General features: G+C 36.1%; 1 long non-coding RNA gene across 1 annotated transcript; it reads right to left on the bottom strand.

Annotated features, from left to right (window-relative positions):
* Positions 1–3,887: 3,887 nt before the first annotated feature.
* On the bottom strand, positions 3,888–6,195 carry LOC106173223 (uncharacterized). Its single transcript, XR_001239487.2, has 3 exons — positions 6,045–6,195; positions 5,748–5,849; positions 3,888–5,080 (listed from the first exon to the last, which is right to left on the bottom strand). It is a non-coding gene; the product is annotated as an uncharacterized LOC106173223 (long non-coding RNA).
* Positions 6,196–12,812: the final 6,617 nt, after the last annotated feature.

A 12,812-nucleotide genomic window follows, 5' to 3' on the forward strand; every position in this document is an offset into this window, starting at 1 on the left:
ATATAAATATCCATTGGTGCATTTGCTTGCAATGGAGTACGCACACACACACGCGCGCGGTCGTCGTTATGCATATGAGAGGATTACATGCATCTAAATCATTATGTAAATAACAAAGGTTATACACTGTACATTTACAAACATTTATCTGGCCTTTTCATGTCTCTAAAACGTATTGCCGAGTTTCTGATTGCAGCAGAGAAGGCCATTTCTTTTTCCCCTCAGGTGGCGCTATAGTACGGTCTGATTTGTCAAACATGGCAGAAGACTGATCAAGATGTGCATTGGACCATATTAGGATAGCCAGTGACCTATATAATGTCGTTTTATTTTTGGGTGGGCAAGGTCCTGGTGTTTATTTTCTTCTGATATATTTTGAAATATGTTCAACATTAATGTCTATTCCATGTAACTATTTTGTTTGATGAACTGATAATGAAGTTGTACCTGATCAAATAGTAGCGAGAACTAAAAGAAAAGGCGCCAGCTTCATCCTGCCTCCCCCATGAATAGAATTGCTCCTTCACCCTAGAAAGACATGTCACTCCTTTTTCAGTGCTGAGAGATCAGGCAGTGGATACGAGACGGTCTGGAGACTAAGTATACGAATATTACAACTTCAGTCGATTCAATATATGTCTAAGATGTTGATGTTATGTTTTATTTGTGTTTTATTTTTGTAATGAATTTTGAAACCTGAATGCTTAAAAAGAGTTGGTCATTTCACAATATTTTCCCTCGTGCTATTTTGTTTCCTCCTTCATTTCATCTCATCACGTCTCCTAAACATGTGAAATGTTGTTGCACTTCCTATTTGATATTTTGGACTCTGTCGGTAAAATAGTGAAGACAGTATTTTTTTTCGAGAGCAAATGTCACGAAGAGGAAGATACAGTGAAGTGACCCGTTAAAAACTTGGCCTATAATCATGTAGATCTTTAGTGACAGACCGGTAATTAATGAAAGGAAATAATGTTGGTATAATGATATACGTCCATTTTCAAAGTAAAGAACATAACGTAAGCATAGCAATATACGTCCTTAAGGAATTTTGACAAGATTCCAAAAACAAAGCTGCATGTTTCACATCATAAAAATCGTGTGGGATACATTGCAGATGTAGTGATCTGTGGCTGACATATTAGACCCCATTTCCAGAGATTAGATCGATCTACTTTAGATCAACCTAACTCCCTGGGGTTTCACGCTAAATAGCTGTCAGCCGGGCGGACACGAAAGTTAATTACCCTCTTACAGCTTGTAGTAGGCGGGACGGACATTTAAGCAGGATTATCTGACAGTAATCTAGTGAGACTCCCCGCTGGGATAGATCGATCTAAAAGCTCTGGGAATTCAGCCTTAGTGCGCATTCAGAGCAGATGGTCCGAATGCGATCTTATGAGATCAACCCTTCGAAGCATAGGGAGGCGAGCTGAGAGAGCGAAATACTATTTGATGTGGATGTTGATATTCATAATCAATGCCAATATCTTTCTTTTCATTCAAAACACTGTCCAATTGTATTTCTGAGTGACTTTTGATTTATATGGCATCAGGGATTTTGCAGTGATTTACAAATTGAATATTGACTATTTGCAACGTTGCTAAGAGTGGTCATTTATTCTTACCGATTCAAAGAAAAAAACTCCCCCCTTATGCCCCTTATGCCTTGAAACATGTTCTTTGCTAAAATAATTTTCAGTTTGCCGCCGTTGCTATTGTACAACAGTACCTTTTACGATTTTCTTCAGTTAGACAGCAAGCGTGAATGTATAACTAAGATTTAATGGATTTCAGTTAGCAAAACTACTGACTTTATCTTGGTTTAATCCTTAAATTTGACTTTCTTATTATCAGACATAAGTTTGTATCTACTAGTACAAAGAGTGCACTTGAAGTTTAAGTTTACTTGAAGATTCCAGCTACATTAAAACCTTTTGTATTTATGCACATTTTCACGATCAAGCTCCCAGTATTTTTACGTTTTTATGCTATGAGGAAAAACAGTTCATATAGATATAAAATTAGATTGAAAATTAATTTTGCATGTATGTATGACTTTTTCAGAGAATGTTGATTTTTATTATGAAACTTACGAGTATTTTACTATTCAGTTTGAGCCATGCATATGAAATAATACTCGTGGAATTTCATTTTTAAATACATCCAATTCTTGTTCTAGCTTTATGCAGCAAATTAATTTTTCTGGAAACCTCGGTAATTTTCCTATTTGACCGGGGTGTGCCATGCCATAACCCTTGAAAAAAGTGGGATCTACAACCTCGTTTTCATACTGCAAGGTCCTAATTTTTACCAGCACGAGTGAAAACCCCTTTAAAAGTCCCTTCTTGAAAAAAAAAAGTGAATACCGTGCATAGAGTGCAAAATAAAATTGTTTGTTTGTAATTTGGTCAATAAAATTGTAATCTAAATTACAATCATTGAAAAAAAAAACGTTTACTCAGCAAATGATATTTTGATTACCGGTTCGAAGAAGTACAATACGAAACGTTTTATTATGAAATATATCTGACATGTGTTTAGAAAGTTGGTAAACACATATTGCAAGATATTTCGAATTGACAGTGAATGCAAGGAGCACATGCTCTGCCCAGTGAATTTTTACCCGGATTCTGATAACTGTGCCTGTTGTCTCTTTTGTAATAATAAGTTTTGTATGGGACGTTTTTGAAGTTTTGTATTACCATTCTAATGTAATGTTTCATAATTCATACGGATATGTCTATTTTGAAATTTTGTATTACCATTCTAATGTAATGTTTCATAATTCATACGGATATGTCTATTACGGAATGAATGTTGAGATTTATTTCACTAATGACAACTTTTGGCAAATGTAAGTAAAATTGGTAAGTGTCGCTCTTTAGTGTCGCGTTAAATATTTGATACGACCATTTTTAGAAATTATTTCACAGTTTGTTATGGTTATATAGAGAAAAAAACTGGCCGATTCAGGACATTCAAAGGAGTCAAATTAGGAAGTTTGGATAATTGGAGCACTTTTAGGACTTGATTATGCGAGTCCAGAATTGTATTGTTGTTAATTATTTTATGTATGTATGTATGTATGTATTTATGTATTATTATTATTTTATTGGGGTGGGGGAGGGACACAAGATCCACCATTTTTAAAAGGGATAATTTGCAAAAAAAAAAAAATTTCCTTTTTCTGAACTGTTTTGAAATCAATAAGATCAAGATAAGAAAAGTAGTTAAGTTGATAGTTTATTTGTCAATTAGAATAAAAAAATTGTTACACCCTTGAGCGATTCCTCATACAGACAGTAATTTTGCGTCATATTATATACTAGAACATTGTAAACTTACAGCGACAAAGATATATCTAAGAAAATGCCGTTTAACAGGCATGTATTGTTATTGTATAAATGCAAAAATAAACGACAATCTATTTGTACATGGAAAATTATTTTGCTCTTAATAAAATTTTTGAAATATATGCAAAATGTCTTAGCGTTTTTTCTGACGGCTACGTATATCATGGCTCAGTGGTAGCTTGGGGTTGGGGTTCGAATTTTGGCTTGGGTACCATGAAACTACTGAATGGGACTTAAACAATTTCCTTTTGGTTACTATAAGTAGAAAGTCTACTCGGGGAGGGTGGGTGGGAACACATAGTGTAGTGGATAGCACGCTTGCCTCTGAATCAGCAGAACGCCGGTTCGATTCCTGGCTCTTCTAGGTCCCAGCAAATTACTTTTTGGCGAAACAAAAATCAAAATAAGAAAATTTAAACACTTCAATAGAATCAAACGAATGTAGAAATTCCAAGGTAGATTGATGGCTGTTGGTAAGACATATCACTCTCCTGATGGTGTTCGAGTCGAGAAAGGAATCGATAAGCAATGTAGAAAATCAAAGTTTATTTTTCGTAAATAACATCACAAAAATGCCGACAAATACAGAGTATATCAATTTTGAAAAAACCTAAATGGCAAATGCAATTACCATTACAACATGACACTTCGAAATACAGAATAAAATAAAGAGCTTCATAACCGGCAAATAAAACGTTGGAGATTTTATGTAGTTTGAAATTTGCTACTCAAAATACTAATCCTTTTGATATTTGAAGTTGACACTAGTATATATTGCCTTCTTATTGATCATATATTCAACTGAAGCACACTTTTGTCCAAATCCAGTGGTAAGAATGATACCGAAATATCAAAAGTCTGTTAAACAATAGTGCACCAAATATAACAGTAAACATTTTCATAATTAAACAAAAAAATTTTTGCTCATTTGCTACGAATTTTAAAATTTTCTATTTGAAGAGGATTGACAAAAGTTAGCATTCTATAAAATTCCATCTATTGGTTTATTGGGAATACCGAACCGGTCGTTCATGCACAGTACTCTAGCTAGATATCACTAATTGATAATTTTACAACAAATACTTTGTCAGTTTCATTTTCATGCATCACTTAAAGAAGACGTTACAGAGGGAAAATACTGACATGGGGTGCTCTATGCAAGAGGTTTCATCGTTTTTTATGTTGTAATTGGGAAAGATAATTTAAATTAGTTTTGCGAGATATTTACTCAGTAGACAAAAAATATCTAACCTTATGACACGTTGATTCAAATGATTTAGTTAACCTTTCCTTTATTTCATCAACATTATTTCTGTAAAATAAGAACTACAAGTGTAGTTTCGGTTTTGAGAAAAGGATGTTATAAAGAAATGTGTGGACGAACTACAGTGAAAAACGCAGTGTGCGGAAAGAGTACTGTACTACAACGTTGTTAAGTATTGTTACGTATATTAAGTAAACAAAATGTAGGGTTGACGCCTAGCGAGATTTACCCCAAATGTTTTTTTTTTTCTTTCTAATTATCAAGTGCAACTTTTCGTTTGATACACGTTTTGATTCAGAATATTACAACCCAGAGTAAACAGTATATTCCATATAAAATGTCAACCCTGCATATGAACTAAAAGACAAACTTCAGCAAGCGAGAAAATCTTGACATGAACGCTGGCGTCTTAGCTGGTGGACACTTCGATCTTGTATACTATAGTTAAATGCTGGAGTCTCTGAAAGTAAAAGACAAAATTCACATTCACGAAAGGATCTCTAAGGGTTTGATAAAGCTGTATGTTATCATTAATTGAGAAATTCATTTCGGTACATATACATTGTAGTGTTATATTATGAAAACCACTAATTATAACGTCTAACCTAAAACGAATATACACATGATACCACCACATACTTTATAATTACATTATATTTATTTTCATATACACTGTAACACAACATACTCTGTCTTAAATCTGTCTTAAATACATGCGTAAGAAGAATTATAAAAAAGATACCAGTGTTTGGATTTCGTAGAAATTCGCAGAAGTGATATAAAAAAGAAAAAAGAAAAGACAAAAGGACAAAAAAATGACAGAAGGGTCAATTTTACATAAATATACATGATTTAAGAAAGAAAAATGAAATAATCAATTCGGATTTTGCTGGAGAGGGACTCACAAAATTAGGGAATGACCTTCCTTCTCTCAGAAAATATGTTTATAACAGAACACGTGGGCAAATTAACAGTAATTTAAAGGGCACTGGAATGGAGAAATTACTTGGTTTTGTCAGTTTTTTCCCCGGGTAGGTGTTGGATAATTTTGTAATCCGAGCGCTGGAAAATTTAGGTCAAATATCTAAATCCAAAAGTGCGCCCATACGAGCTGTGAATGTAGATACCTGCATAGTCGTCTTGCTTTGTTTAAGACGGAATAACGCGTTCAGGTCTTTGGGTAGCTGGAAAAATCTTCTTACTTCAGTTTATTGGCTAACGTGTTTCCTCTGGAAAAATAACAGAAGACAAACTATGTAGGCTAAGCTTCAAGCTGAATATTGACTTCTAAGGGAACGTGTCGTTCACGTCGATTAATATCTCCCTATGGTCACTACGCTTTAAATGGGAAATGCCGCATTTTGGAAAAATATCGTCAAATCCAAATACGCAACGTTGACGTATATCATCTATCCAGTACTTACAACAGACTGATGCAGCTTTCAGTGGCAAATTTTTGGCCTACATGTGGAAATTGTAGCAATGCGGCATGGTGTCCCTTCGTCCTCCATATTCTGTCGACCTTGGTCCTATCTGAATACTTCTCACCAAAACGCTTACCTGATTTACATAATAATATCGGGATTGTGTTAGAGAAGACAAGATACGATTTATACCCACTCTAAAAAATCACCGTCAAATTACCGTACAAATTACCCATTTGGTCATGTTTATAAATTCGTAAGACAGTAGTTTGACTCAGATAAATGATGCTATTCTCATTAGCACAACACAGTTAAAATGCAGTAGTATATAGTGCAAGCACTGTATAAGTGTCATACATACATATAGGCCTATATCTGCACGATTACGATACTGGGTAACAACAATGGGACATAGGCAACATGGCGTCGATCTTGGGAGCACGCTTTCCGCTTAGAATATGTATCATATTGTGTTATATATTCATAACTTTTGGGAAATGTAACATTAAACACAACCAAAGATCATCAAGAAAGAGTAAACACTTAACTTCACAGAGTTGGGAAAGCACGCTGCGATTCTTAATCGGCGGTGACCTAACGACGACATGAAATCCTCTCTTGTGTGCACGCTCTCCGTTGATAAAATAAAGCGTATTTTGCTTCATATTCATATAGTTTGGAAAACATAACATTAAACACATAAAATAATTATCAGGGAATTAGTACACTTAGCTTCACAGAGTTGGGAAAGCTCACTGCGATCCTGAAACAGTGATGACATGAAGTCGTTTTTCGTGAGTTACACGCCAAAAAGTGGGGACCGGGTATAGCTAATTTATTTAGCCTCATTTAACATTCATGTGAGCGGGTCATAATGTCATCAGTGGAAATCTTCACTCTTTACGCTAAGTGCCTGGACCGAATCTGAATGGGGAAACGAAACTACACGCTAACTGTGGTTTCGTTGTCGTGCGAGTCTGGAGGACACGAAAAAGGATTGGGTCATAACATCTCTGAATACACGCTCAGATGACAGGATTTCCTTACTCATTGTTGTTTTATGAAAAGCAGACTGTATTTCAGATATTTAAACCCCGAAATTAAACGATTTTTATAGTTCACGTGTATGGGAGATAATACTTTGTACTGCAGTTGAAAACGGTAACGATATTAACGCACAGCAACCCGGTTTCGTCACCCATCAAAATTTGCGACGAAGAGCAATTTTTGTTTTTCTCTAGTGTGTGTGCCCTAAAATATGTTTTTCTCAAAACATCAGTTGTAAGTATACATAAAATGTTGGGTTCTTTTATGCTTTGTACATTGCGATAAACACAATTATACGTCTTTATCAATCCCAGATGCATGTATTTCTCTTTTACGAACAAGAATATGCACAGTCTTAGTGTTCAGTTTTGGTATATTTGGCCAAATGAAAAAAATACTTATTTGCTTTTTTTGTAAGCTAGTCGACACTCGCCCTCAGTTTATGAATTCCTTTCTGTTTGCTTTACAATTATAATCTGCTTGCTGACTTCCTTCGGTTCTTCCTTCGGTTTCTGATTACATACTCAGTAGTTTTAAACAATGCATGAAAGTCCGGGTTTTGAGTATGCCTGTGATTGTCACGACGGTATAGAAATGAAATGAAGATACGATATGAAATTACAAACCTCCTGGGTCACGTAAAGATATTCTTGACAGCAATGTAGGTTTGTACTTCTCCTTTCAAATAGGAGAGTAAGGTTATTAGTATAAGGACAATGATCCGAAATGCTAATGAGTCGGCTTCCTTAATTGGCCCTTTGGTAATATCTGAGCGCTTTAATAAATGCTAGAAGATTACTTTACCTTCGAATCAGACAATATTTAGAGGGTGAACCAGAAGTTTACAACTTCCACGAATGAACCTTTCAAATCAAAGAATTAATAATTCAGCTCTGAACTATATCGGGACATTCATCTATTCAAAAGCGTAGTTGCCCCCGTCAACTACTGTGCCTGTAGTTTATAACTCCGTTGTTTGACAAAAACGTTTCACTTGTGCTTTAACTTTATTATGATAGTGAAATACATAGTAGGTTTACGAGTATGTCAATTCGGAGAATTCGCATCTTTTATTTTAACATTAGGCAAATCGCTCCTAACTGCAGTCTTTTTTTTTAATGACCAATTGGATTTTCTGCCATGCTGTTCATAGTGATCTCACTACTTAAACCCCCTTTACACTGGACGGCGTTCTTTCTGCGTCCTTTATGCGACCATGAAACTGGCATCGCTGTGGTCGTAGAAAAAGGAGGCACAAGCTTCACTGTGGTTGCAAAATGGGTGCTCAATGATCAGCCAATTGTCGGCACGTAAAGAATTATTATTTTTCTACTGTCAAACGTTGCCGTACTACAGGACGCAGAAAGAAAGCCGTCCAGCGTAAAAGGAGCTTTACTTTGCTTCACAATAATTTAACCTTTGGCTATCATCCAATAATGATGTCTTTTTACAAAGTTGTAAGCACTTCGTCAGTAGTAAATAATAGAGAGAGTTGACTGTGTGCGCATGCCCTTCCCTCTGATGTTTAAATTACAACTCAACTCTGCCAAATTTTATGATCAGTATAAATGGCCATACCCAATGGCGGACATATCCCCCGGAACACTGAAGAGTTGGCGGAATGCCATTTACAAGAGAAGGCGTGGTCAAAGGGGGCTCTACGAGTTGCCCGGATGTACGATTGCGCATTACGGTTAAAGTATAGTCGGCACCATTTATTGTAACATGAGAGTAATGGCGCTGTACAAAGACCGCCATTTGATCCTCGAACTGCTCAAACAAACGCAAACCTTCATTGGCATTTTTAACAGTTTTCTTTAGTTTGACTGGAACCCAAAGAGTGGCGTTGGTATTGTCAACAGTCGGTTTGTCGCACCTCATTCTGCCATTTGGGTTTGCCGTGTACTTCCACGCCCCCCTAGGATGAAAATGAGATAAATCCTCCGCCAGCAAATGGTCGATGTAACAATTTTCCAATGAACACAATGCCTTCAGAGAGTTTTTAGGGGTCAATCTTATGATCAAATAGTACCTCACATTAAATATTCCATAAAGGGGCATGAGGCAACTTATGTCCGACTCTGAACATTGACTGCAGGATTTCTGAAAGAGATCAAGCATATGTATACAGACTGGACATTTAAACGGATTTTTCCCAAATAATTTATTTTGATTTTTTCCCTATTTTTGTGGTTAATTAATGAAAACAAGGATTGAAATAGTGTTTTAAAGTTTTAATAATCTCTTTGTGATAATCTCTCTGTGATATCAGCTCTTTCATTGAACTCTGTGCTGTTCTAGACGTACAAATGATGGAGTGAACTTGTATATAAAAGCAAAAATAAACTATTATAGCACTTAAGAATTGTTTCCCACATTTTAAGGGCTCACTCCCATTGAAACAATCAGTCTACGTAGATTGACTGCAACTCTCGCTGAATACAATCATCTGAATACAATCAGTTTTACAGTTAGGCACGTCTCCTTTTGTATCCATCTTACTCGTACATAAATACTTACTTACTAGCGTTTCTGTATAACTCAACACCAGGAGGAATCGTGTACATCTGTAAAGCTGATTGCATTCAGCGAGAGTCCCCACAAAGCTGGATCGATCTACGTAGTCCGATATTTTCAGTGGGAGTTATCCCTAAGTCACAGTTATTTTTATCGAAATTTTGAACAGTAAAAACGTTAAATGTTCTCTTAGACACAACTAAATAGTATATGTATGTACGTGTGTCTGATTCAAATGGACGCCATCAGGCAAATAAAGTAATCTGCTCAACTAAATAATGGAATTATGCTCTCCTCCTGCTGCGGTTCTGTGGGGGAAAAATCATAGTTCCCCTTTTTCACCGAGTGATTCATGTAAAAAATATAATCCTTTCAAGTTCTTCTTAACGTTTAAAGCTACTGGTGGAATGTAACTCTATTCACCTCTGCTCCGGAAGTGGCTCAAAGAATTAGAAACGTCAGACTCAAAAACCTGTTTGATATTAGTCGTAATTTTGTTGACGAGTTCGGGGACAGTGTTGGAATTTCAAGGAAAGATCAACTTAAATTGTATAAATACTCTGGCGCTCATTCTGTTTCTTCCACGAAAATAAGAAATATCGGTTAAAATGTATAAATGACATAGGTATACAACTACACATAAAATAAGTCTTACCTCGTTTTTCTTCTCTCGGCACGACAGCTCCCTCTCAAAATCTATTATGGCAGAGAAACCGTTTGGGTCAAATGATTTTATATAAGTTTGATCTACAAAAGAAAGTAGTATAAAATGAAGTTAATCATTAAAGAATAAATTCATGAACCTTAGTTATCATTTACGGTTGATGAAACGTTGAAAATGAACCAACAAGAAATAATTCTCAATTTATCTTGAAATTTCAAATCAATGATATTTTATCCACCTATAAAAAACAAAAAGGGGTAGGATTATGCCTATTGTTTCTTGACTGCATGATTGCTTATTCAATAATAATAATAATAATAATATTATTATTATTATTATTATTATTATTATTGTAAATATATCAGAATCGTATAACATAAACGTCTCGGAGGTGTTAATAAATATTCTAACTTTAAAAGCCTATAACCACTTGGATTAATTTGAATTAATAAAAGGAATAAAAGCTAAAAAGACATAATATTGACCGTAAGATTTTAAAATTTCTCTCTTTAATGGCGCATTTCAAAACGTGGGAAGAACGTCTTGGTGCTCATACCAGTAGTCGTACTTAGTCTAACCATTATATACGACATATAGGGGTACTGTAATTATGTATTTACGTCTAAATTGCGATGCCTTTTATGCGTCTCCATGTTTTTCAAGCGTCCGAAGAACACCTTTTTGTAAATCTCAGATGGCCGCACGTGGCTAATATACCATGTATTTACCAATCAATCGCAACGGTTTTCAGGGGCCTTGATGAAGTATTGCATAACGTTTAAGCGCGTTTTGGTATCGGACTTGTGTCTTCTACTCACCAAGATATTAGGAAAGCCTTTGGAAAGCATTTTATACAACATTAAAGAGACCTCTTGAAACGTTTCCTATACCAGATGACGTAAAGGTGTCTTTGTTACCAGAGCAGTGTTTGACTGGAGCGCATCACTTGCGAGAATCAGATATAAAGCTTGAGGTTTAATGTAAACGCAAATAGGCGACCAATGCTTGGAACGCCCGAGGGCAGCAAAAGTTACCAAGCTTCCCTGGTCACCGTGCATGGTGGAAGCGTCGAATTTCGATCGATGTTAACAGGGCATAAGAGAACGGTCTTCAAAGGGATAATAACTCTTCATATGAGATCTATATTTCACAATAAAAACATTGTGAATAACTCACAGAAATATAATATATTCTGTTTTACCACAAAAACGGTAGTTATAGCTATTATTCTGATATCTGAGCTTGTCTTTAGACCACGTGACCTCCATTGATAGCTGCCCTACTCTGTTAAAATCTCTTAAGAGGGCAGTAAAAGTTAAGAGATTTTAACAAAAAACCAAACTTTTAAGAAATAAAAAAAAAAAAAAAAAAAAAAAAAAAAAAAAAAAAAAAAAAAACAGGGACTAACTTTGAATGTAAAAGTAGATTCATTAACCATTGGTAAGTATGGGAATATTGTTGTTTACTCCAGGAAAATTAATTTTATGGCCGAAACGAAGAGTTATTATCCCTTTAAATATACAACGGCTTAATGTAAAATCTGAACCCTTATTGTACTTCTAAAGGATTGACAGAACTTACCGTCTTCACAGTCCTCAATCTTTAGTCGTGAAGGAGACCGTACTTGGCAAGGCAAGCAGAAAATATTGCGTCCATACCGATAACTTAGGGTATTTGCCATAAAGGTCAAGGTCACAGGACCCGACCCACACAAATTGGCCAGTTCAGCGTTGCTTCCGACATCGCACTGTCCGTCATAGGATCCGGACGCCAGGTCGTGTTTTCCCTCAGAACCGATGCACGGTCGACCCGGATATTCAACCGGGTTTTCGAAGAATAACGTACAATCTTTTGTCTTTATGATTTGGTTTACAATTTGCGCCGTGGTTGTTGCGTTCAGAAAGGTTTCAATCTGTGTCCTTTCGCAAGCAATTTTCGGTGTCCATGTCTGGTAATTCTCGACGCCATGACATGCCGCACAATACTTATTTTTAAACGTGATATTGGCATCGGTTGAAGAGACTGGGAGAATAAGTTCCAGATCATTGGAGTGCTCTTTCAGTTCACATTTTTCACGTACTGTGTCATTTGGCCATTTGTCTGGGCACGAAGATACCACCCAATAGTTCTTACTGTGAATGTTCCATATTTCTCTGGTGCTCTGCAGCCAGCATTCTGTATTATTCTGCACTAAGTCAATCCCCGTCACTTTGGTGTTGTTGCAGTGGCGATAGTATGGCCAACAACAATCGCCGAAAATGCCACAAATGTCGTCACAATAACATGTGATGTGGACAGAATTTCTGGTAAATGTTACCTGGTTTGTTGACACATCCACCAGGGTAGCACAAAACTGACGATTCACGGGGATTAGATGAGTCGACGAATCTGGCGACAATAGATCCTCAAGCATTACTTTTAAAGGGTCTGTAATCATTGACACTGTGGTGTTCGGCAGATGGTCATTGAATTTGTTAGTTTGGATGGTAGCGAAAACATCTTTTATTCTACTCGTCGTCGTCGTGTTGTTTTCTCCAGAT

The sequence above is a fragment of the Lingula anatina genome, chromosome 9 (assembly GCF_051362555.1).
Source record: "Lingula anatina isolate TDL-2025a chromosome 9, LinAna3.0, whole genome shotgun sequence".
In the NCBI taxonomy this organism is placed as follows: domain Eukaryota; kingdom Metazoa; phylum Brachiopoda; class Lingulata; order Lingulida; family Lingulidae; genus Lingula; species Lingula anatina.